We start from the raw sequence: 10,191 nt of genomic DNA on the forward strand, positions 1-10,191 counted from the left end.
TATTGTTGGCCTTGTAATTTAGATTACAAAATTTTACCACATGTTGTTAGCCATTTGTAATTCAGATTAGATTATAATTTTAAAATTATACTAAATAAAATAATCAATTTTGTAATGTAATCTTGATTATAGACCGATTACCCCTCATCAAATATAACCTTAGTGATCCTGTTTATTTATTTATAAACTATGCGCTACAAAAAAATAGGACGTAAAAGTTGTGTCGTGTGGTTTGGACTTTGGTCGCCCAAGGTATATATGACCAAATAAAATTTACTTGACTACGTAATATTTTTTGTTTATACTAGGGAAGTTCTACATATCTATTTGTATGTTGTGCACCTGAAGATCTATATTATGTGCTCCTTATGACTCTTTATATGGTAAAATTGTTAACTTTTTTTAGTTGTAATTTACTTAAATTTCTTTGATATCTATTATGGGTTGGGGGTTGGGGGTTGGGGGAGGTTAGTACCTGTTTTTGTCCTGCACACAATTGGCAAATGTCACTAGACTAGGCCAACTTTGTTTCTTTAGAGTTCTATGTGAGATCAGCTACTCTGCCCTGTTATGCACATCATTATGAATTATGATCTTCCTTTTCATGTGAGAATTAAAAGTTAAAAGAAAAAGAGTTTCTTTATCCAGTGATTACCAAACATGAAATTATTTGTGTTGGTAAGGTTTTAATGGACTTCATTGACGTATATTTGTTGTGTCTTGTTGATTTTCAAATCTTCCTTTTAGAAGTTAATTTTTTATTCTCGACTGGCAGGGTGAAGAGAAGGAAGCCTTAGCAGAAGAGAAGAGAGAGGCGAAGGAAACATGGAGTTGTTGTGCTGCATTGAGATGTTATGAACTTTGTTGATTCGTTTACGAATCTCGAAAGGCACAAAAATAAATAAATAAAAATACAAATCGCTGCTAATGGTGGTGCAAGTTTTAATTTGCCTGAAATGAGGGATCTGTAACGACTGCGTAGCTTAGTTATAGCTCTTATATATATAATGTTCAGCTGTGAGCATTTGTTCTAGAGCAACGCAGTCTAATGTTTTTAAAAACTGGAACGGCCAATGAGAAGATAAACGAGTACGATTAGGTGGTTTTAGTTGATATTGTTGATGTTTTCATAGCGAAGTAGTTTTGAAACTCGATTCCCACAAGATGATGATCGTTAATTTACCGACTTTTATTCTACGCATTAATTCATATGGAGGAAATTCAATAGAGAATTTTAAGATGTTCTTGGTTCTCTAAAATCTAGATGCCCTTAGGAGACGGTATTTCATAATGAAGCATGTACAGTCCACATGCTCCCTCACTGAGATAACAGTTAGTTAATGATTGATTGATTGATTTTAGAGCTTTTACAAGTGCAATAGAGTTTTAGGGAGATGCTTAACAACAATGCCATGTCCTTTAGCTCCTGTTCCAATGCATAGCCTTTAAAAGGCTCTGTTTTGGTCTCTTATATAATGGATTCTTAAAAGAGAATGCACCAATTGATCTTTAGCATCGCTTCTTGGATTCCTCGTGGTTTACTCTATTCCGAAGATGCACAGGAGATTAGCCTGGCCGCCACAAACTTCTCCACCTCCAGCTCTAAAATATTTGACCATCTTATAATACAATGGAGCAATGGTCAATCCATGGTTGGAAGATGAGTATTATTAAATGATAAGTCAAACATCAAACTTTTCTCTATCTATGTCAAGTTAATCTATTCAAAAGGAAGAGACGATTCAATTTGTAAATCATTGTCTCCGAAAGTCTAGATTTTGTCCATTCTGGTCAAAGGATGATACAGAAGCAACTCCTGAAAAGTATCAGTGAAAACCCGTCCCAGAGGTACAACAACCAGCACTGTAAATGAGTAAACTTGACACTGACTGTTGATATCGGGAAGCATATTCTGAGCATATCTCGCTTCTGCTTCCTTCTCTTTCCAACTTCGTGGATTCCCAGGAGTCCACTATTATATTGCCGAATGAGCACGTCATTGATGCTCTTCTGCTTGCTCTGGTCCCGCCTTGGATCTTGGAAGATAATTGCAAGTGAAGTTCACATGCCAAACCTTGAATTCCAAAACATAACTCTCACCTCACGGGTTAGCCATGTTCTCCAACCTCTCTCTCTCTCTCCCCATTCCTCTCTTCTTCAAAGGATAAAGATGGTGTTTTTAGGGTTAGATATATCTAGCTATCTATCTTATGCTAATGGCACTGCATTGCTATCGATTAGTTTAATCCTAGATTTACTGTGTAGGGCTGATTTCTAGGGTTGAGTGATTGGAAGTTATTTTTCAATGTTTCAAATGGCTAAAATGGGGACTTTGGAATGCCAATCAAGCTATGGGGGGATGGGTTGGCTCATGTGACCAAGGGAAGCTCTCAGAATGAAAGAGTCATGCAGATCGATCTCAACATATTGGGGATTGCACTTGGGTATTGGCGAACAAGGGTATTGAGACGAGTGAGAGAGGGAGATGATGGAATGATGAAAAAGCTTGCTTTTGCTTTGACCACTCTCCTCTTTCGATGCACAATCACCACTAATGCACACCCACGTACAAATATCCATAGAGAAGTGGAACTTCCCTGTTGATGTCTCCCTTGAGCCTTCCCTTTTTCCGGATCCCTCCCTCCATTTACTTGATACTTGGCGAAAACATTTAGCATTTGCATTGTGAGAGCTAACAAGTTGTCTTTATGAGAACAAGGTATGATTTTTTGGCCTCTTTCTCTATTAATTTATCTGACTTGTTCTTTCCGAAGCATCATAGTTTCCCAAGTTTGCTTTTGTTTGGAATTTGACCGGGTTAGCGTTTTGATTTAGGTTTTAATCCATTTTCACTCTTTGAATTAGTAGTCAAAGACTCTTTCTGATGCATAGTTATCATCTTTTTGTAACAATAATTCTTCCTCGATGTCATTTAGGGGCTCTCTTATCTTCCACCATGAATAAAGGTTGCATTTCTTTGAGGTTGAAATGATCCAACTTGACTTTGCTCTGGAAAAATGATCATATGAAGTTGTCGACTCTATGATCCAGCCTGCCTCTAATATTTCTTTCCTTAGATAGAGCAAAAGTTGCTTGATTCAAGTTGGCTTATGGTCCACAATCCTTGCTGCGGTGGAAAGTTTGTACTTTTGATGTGTTTTTATGTAGTTTTTTTTCCCGGTCCTTTAACAATTCCTTAGAGTTTGGTGCCTTGTGGTCCAATGTCCTTAAGTTGCTTTGGGAATTCTCCACATTCTGTACTATATGAAGATCTTTTCTGCTGTGTTCCTGTAAAAATAAATGAATCTTAGTGATTGTAACAATTTATGATAGGCACCATCGCTCGAGTTGGAGCTTCTTTTCTCAGAGGTATCGATTACTATCTTTGGATTGGGATTTTAGCAACTAGCAACTTAATCTTCTCTTCCTCTTCTTTCCAAAGAAAAATTGTCAAGTCTATTTTGTGCATCTCTAATATGTCCTATAATTCATGTTGTTAGAACATCACTTTGTCTGTTGGAGTATGCGTGTCTTTCTTTGAAAAAAAACTTTTATTGCTGGTTTTTTGAGATATTTATTGTAATTATTCTAATAGATTTTCACCTAAGAAGATCCATAGGTCGTGGATAAGAAAATCTTGGGTACTTCAATTGGGATGCTTCAAATATTCTTCAGATAAGTGAGAATTTATTTGTATAATTTAATCAGATAGAGGGACAAGTTGCAATATTTGTTGGCTAATGGCTTCAGAGATTGAATCACATACCGATGCTTTAAAACTCGTGAAAATATCTGTCAATTAGAATCTAGAATCAAATACTCTCAATCTAAAGCATGTCCCAAATCCTAGCAAATCAGAGTATACTGCATCCTAGAAATCGGTGGTCATAGATGAGATCATGAGAAAGCATATTTTGACGCAAGTTTCAGAGGTTAATAAACCATTTAACTATCTTAAGGGCTCTGCAAATTTTGAAATAGATGAGGTTCCTTCTAATGCCATGCACCAGTCAATTGATAGTCAGAAACCACCAACACAAGGTGCAGAAATAGTGGAGCCAAAAACACCTACAATTTTGGATGGCAGCTTAGATCAAACAAATGATTCTGAAACCTGTATAAACAATGGCATAATTTCTGCAAAGATGGATGAAGGGAACGCCAGTGTATCAAAGATTAGTGGAAGTACTAGGCTAAGTGACAAAGGCGATGTTTTAGAGAACAGGAAAAGTAGTATGTGCAGGCCTAGTACAAGTAGTGACATCAATGATGAAAGCTCGTGTAGTAGCTTTAGTAGTAACATCACTAAGCCCCATAAAGCAAATGATTTAAGATGAGAAGGAATTCAGGTGATTCGTGCAAGAGATGGGGTTATGGGTTTAAGCCATTTTAGGCTGCTAAAGAGGTTGGGATGTGGTGATATTGGTAGTGTGTATCTATCAGAATTAAGTGGCACATCTTGTTATTTTGCTATGAAGATCATGGACAAGGGATCATTGGCTAGTTGTAAGAAACTTCTAAGAGCTCAGACAGAGAGGGAAATTCTGCAATGTCTAGATATGCATGATGTAAGAAACTTTTTTTTTTTATGATGATAAGTCACAGTTCTAGTTTAGGTATGCATGATGGTAGGATAAGAATAATAACGATCTTATGTTAGCCTGGATAGAAATAACGATAATTTATTGTCATTTAATGAAGATAATCATGGCTAGGAGACGTACTACCCGAACAGACAAGACAGCAACTCCACCAGATCTGACTCAGGTAGTTACCGACCTCCAGCGTCAGATCACGGAGCAACAACAGCTGATCACGACTTTGATGGGTCAGCAAGAAAATCCGGCCACCCCGCCAGTAAATCAGAATGCAGTGCCCGTCATCCCAGTAGTTGCACCAGTACCACCGATAGCCCCTGTCTCAGTGGTCCGACAGGAGACTTACTTGATACAGTGGCTAAGGCTGAAGCCGGAAAACTTCTCAGGTACTTGCGAGCCATGGGGCGCTCAGGTCTGGTTCAAGACAGTGGAAAGCATAGTGGAATTACTGGACTGGCCCGTATCGGAAAAGATCAAATGTGTATCATTCTGCTTTTCCGGAGACGCAAGGATGTGGTGGGAAAGAGTAAAGGCAAAGAGACAGATTAATCTGATGAACTGGACGGACTTCGAGATAGAGTTCTTCCATATGCAAGTGACGAACCGGCATTACGACGAGTTCACCGAGTTTCGGCAAGGTGACCTATCAGTGAACGAAACAGTAAAGCGCTTCAACCGTCTGGCACGCCTATGTCCAGAGTTAGTTCGCACAGAAAGAGAAAGGGTCAGACTGATGCTGAAGATGCTTCAACCCGAGATAGCACTGAATGTGGCCGGTGGAATTAATAGACCGCAGACTACAGAGGAATTGGTCAGCAGTGCCCTAATCACAGAACATTATCAGAAAGCGATGAACGAGAATAAGAGTCAGGCCCGAACAGAAGGACAGAGACCCTCAAGTATCAAAACAAGCTGGAAAGGAGCCTCTACCGGAAAAAGGAAACAATGGGACAATGCTAAAGGTGGCTCAGTGAATAAGCAACCGAAATACCCCCAGTGCACTATTTACGGAAAGCTGCATTCCGGAGTATGTCACAAGGGTACAAGAATGTGCTATAATTGCGGAGGGGAAGGACATCTGGCCAGAGACTGCACTAACCGGTTTCAGGCACCACCCCAGCAGAACAACCAGAACAAGAGTACCCCCTCACAACTACATCAGATGTAAGCTACTATTGAAGGAACACCGATTAGCCAAGGGAGATTGGAAGCCCCACCAACTACAACGAACGCCAGGGTTTTCTCGCTTACTAAAGAAGATGTGGCGAGCGCCTCTACTGTTGTTACAGGTCAGCTGCCTATTTTCAGTCAGTATGCTTTAGTATTATTTGATACTGGGACGACACACTCGTTTGTCTCAGCACCATTTACAAAGAAATTAGACATGCCACCCCAAACACTAAATGACACGTTCTTAACAACCCTACCATCCGGAGAAGTTATGTCATCGGATCATATGCCGCGGGTCGTACTTATCCGAATGGCAGATAGGGAACTCTACTGCAATCTGATAGTACTCGACATGTGGGATTATGACATTACACTGGGCATGGACTTCCTGAGCAAGTACGGCGCCTCCATCGAGTGTCGTAAGAGGAAGGTAGTCTTCCGACCTGAAGCTGAACCGATGTTTGAATTTATTGGGGAATCTGGGAAAGAAACTGAAAGATTCTTATCAGCTGTAAAGGCACAGAGGATGTTAGACAAAGGATGTACTGGATTTCTAGCGCACGTGGTTGATACAAGTCAAACCAGGGGCCAGAAGCTAGAAGAGGTCAGGGTAGTATGCAACTATCCGGAAGTATTTCCTGATGAATTACCGGGATTAGCCCCTGATAGAGAAATAGAATTTACGATTGAATTAGTTCCTGGTACTAAACCAATCTCTAAAGCACCTTATCGGATGGCGCTGACTGAGTTGAAGGAACTTCAAGAACAGCTACGGGAGTTACTCGATAAGAGACTTATTCGCCCTAGTCACTCTCCATGGGGAGCTCCGGTACTGTTTGTGAAAAAGAAGGATGGGTTTATGTGAATGTGTATAGACTATCGAGCGCTGAACAACGCGACGATCAAGAACATATACCCCCTTCCACGGATCGACGATCTGTTCGACCAATTGAAGGGAGCAACCGTCTTCTCGAAGATTGACCTAAGGTCCGACTATCATCAAGTGAAAGTGAAACAAGATGATATACCAAAGACAGCCTTTCGAACAAGATACGGACACTATGAGTTCGTAGTTATGCCCTTCAGAGTGACAAATGTCCCTGCTGTGTTCATGGATTTGATGAATCGAGTATTTGCGGCATATCTAGATAAATGTGTGATCGTCTTCATTGACGATATTCTCATCTACTCAAGAACCCAGGAAGAACATGTCGAACATCTGAATATTGTACTGCAAATTCTCCGAGAAAAACAACTATATGCAAAGTTATCCAAATGCGAGTCCTGGCTAGACCGAGTAATATTCTTGGGTCATGTCATCTCCAAGGATGGAGTCATGGTAGATCCAAGCAAGATTGAAGCCGTAAGTAACTAGAACAGGCCAAAGAATGCCAGCGAAATCAGAAGTTTTCTGGGATTGGCGGGCTACTACAGGAAGTTCGTAGAGGATTTCTCCAAAGTTGCAGTCCCTATGACGAATCTCACCAAGAAAAACAAAAAGTATGAATGGACGGACGACTGCGAGAAGAGTTTTACAGAACTGAAATGGAGACTGATCAGTGCTCCGATCCTTACTCTTCCGGAAAGTAACAAAGGCTTTGATATGTATAGCGATGCTTCCTTACTAGGACTTGGAGCTGTACTCATGCAAGACGGCAAAGTCATTGCCTATGCCTCTAGACAACTCAAAGAGCATGAAAGAAATTACCCCATTCATGACTTAGAACTAGTAGCGGTGGTCTTCGCTCTAAAAACATGGAGGCATTACTTATATGGAGCCCAGTGCAGGATTTATACAGACCACCAGAGTCTGAAATATTTCTTCACGTAGAAAGACCTAAATATGAGACAACGCAGATGGCTCGAGCTAGTCAAGGACTACGATTGCGAAATCTTTTATCATCCCGGGAAAGCGAACAAGGTGGTCGATGCACTCAGCCGGAAGTCTGGTACCACCTGACATCGCTATTCTAAGTTCGAGGACGAACTTTCTATGAGGTATGAGGTACTGTAACACCCACGAAATTATAAGATAAGTATATGGGTATCATTTTTTCTTTAGAGCATAGAAATAAAAAGAATAAGAGAAAAGGGAAAATAGAAACCAAAATAGAATAAGAAGAGGTGAGGTCAAGAATTGAACCTTAAACCTCCCACAAATAATAGAGATAAATTGATGCATGATAACCACTAGAATAAGGAATAATATATGGATAGAAAAGAATGAAATTTTAGTTAAAGGTGAGAAGAAAATAAAAGAAAACTAAGCAAAAAAGCAAGAGAAAACCAAGTTGCTTACTTCCTCTTCCTCTTGGTTAAGAGAAGAAGCAAGCAAAAGATAAATTGTCTACTTCCCTCCCTCTCTCTATTTTCGTGGGAATTAAAGGAATGAGGGAAAAGAGGAGTTGAGGGAATGAATGAAGACATGTTCATTTACAAAGGAATAAATTGATTGAGAGAAGAAAAAAAACAAGAGATTAAATTCCTTTTTCTTCCTCCTTCCTTCTCCTTCTTCATTCTTCACCGAAACCAAGAGCCCCTTCCCTCTCCTTATTCCAAAAGCTAAGCTAAGTTCTGTTGGAGTGTATACTGAAAGCCTAAGCTTTTGTAAACATTTATGTTAAATAAAGAATCACATTTGGTCAATTTATCTACATTTGTTTGTAGTTGTTCAATTAATTTATATTGTAGATAACATAGTATGTGGTGTCACATATAGAAGATGATGTTATCAGTACCTTATAAATTATAAACAGTAGCTCACGACCAAAATGGAAAGGAACAAACCATTGGGAGGTCGTAGTGTAATTAGGAATTAGTTTATCTTGACTATATAATTACACTAGTACACTTAGAGTGTATTGAGTAGGACCATTTGAGGTCGTTTCTTTTATACTGACTTTATAAAGAAACAAAGACCTCGGTTATTATGGAAGTGTGTGCTCTTAATCCTAATATAATAACAAACACATATATTTGATATTTATTTCTTTAATTTATCAATGGGTGAGATTTAGTTCGATGAATCAATAAACCTGATAAGTTGGGAAATGGTATCACTTATAGTGTGTGTTGTTGATTATAGAAGGAAACTGTGTCCTAGAGATACTAGGTTGATAATGTCCTCAAGAGGAGCTCATAAGCATTGTCATGTTAAACCCTGCAGGTGGACTTAGTCCGACATGACGATAAGGTTGAGTGGTACTACTCTTGGACTAAGATATTAATTAAATGAGTTGTCAGTAACTCACTTAATTAGTGGACATTCGATATCTTAAACACAGGGAGACTAACACACTCATAATAAGAAGGAGCCCAAAAATATAATTTGGGATTGGTGCGGTAGTTCAATAATAGTTCTCTAGTGGAATGAATTATTATTGATAAAATTAAGTTGTGTGTTCGGGGCGAACACGGAATGCTTAATTTTATCGGGAGATCAAAACCAATTCCTCCTCTCGGTCCCTATCGTAGCCTCTTATTTATAGAGTACTATACCCACCTATACCCACCTTCTATACCCACCAATAGAAGGTCGGCCAAGCTAGCTTGGGAACCAAGCTAGGGCCGGCCTAGGTATAAAATTGGGTGGCCGGCCCTAGCTTGAACCCAAGCTAGTGGGGACCGGCCAAATTAATTTAAAAAGGGATTTTAATTTTAATTTTTATTTTTATTATGTGGGAGATATAATTAAAGAGAATTAAAATTAAAATATCTCTCTTGTAAAAGATCTACAAAAGATTAAAGAAAGAGATTAGATCTCTTTCCTTATTTGTAGATTGGTGAGATATTTTATTTTCTCTTTAAAAATTATTCACATGTTGTAAAATTAAAATTATAGAAATTTCCTTTTATCAACCATGAAGAGATTTTGAAGAGAAATTTTATTTTTTAAAATTTCCGGAAACAAATTAGGAAGTTTTAATTGTTGATTGAAACTTGTCCAATTTGATTTCATTGATGTGGCCGGCCATAAGATTTCAATTGGGGAAATTTTATTTTATTTTTCTCAATTAAATCATGTCAAGGAAATTGAGGAAATTTTATTGTAATTAAATTTCCTAATTTGCCTAGGCCAAGGAATATAAAAGAAGGGGTGAGGGTGCCTTCATGGAACAACCATTATTATTTCTCTCCCTCTTTTGTTCCTTGGTGTGGCCGGCCATCCTTTCCCTCTCTTCCTCTTGTGGTGGTCGAACCTTTCTCTTCCCTTGGAGCTTTTGTGGTGGTCGGATACTACTTGGAGAAGAAGAAGAAGAAGGAGAGGAAGCTAGCGTCTCTTGGAGCTTGGTTAGTGTTTTGATTTTCTTCCTTGGTGAAGCTTCTTTCTTTGTGGCCGAACCTAGCTAGGAGGAGAAGAAGGTGGTTGGTGGTTTCTCATCTCGGAAGATCGTTGCCCACACAACGTCCGAGGCTAGAAGAG

Source organism: Zingiber officinale, chromosome 3A, assembly GCF_018446385.1.
Source record: "Zingiber officinale cultivar Zhangliang chromosome 3A, Zo_v1.1, whole genome shotgun sequence".
In the NCBI taxonomy this organism is placed as follows: Eukaryota; Viridiplantae; Streptophyta; class Magnoliopsida; order Zingiberales; family Zingiberaceae; genus Zingiber; species Zingiber officinale.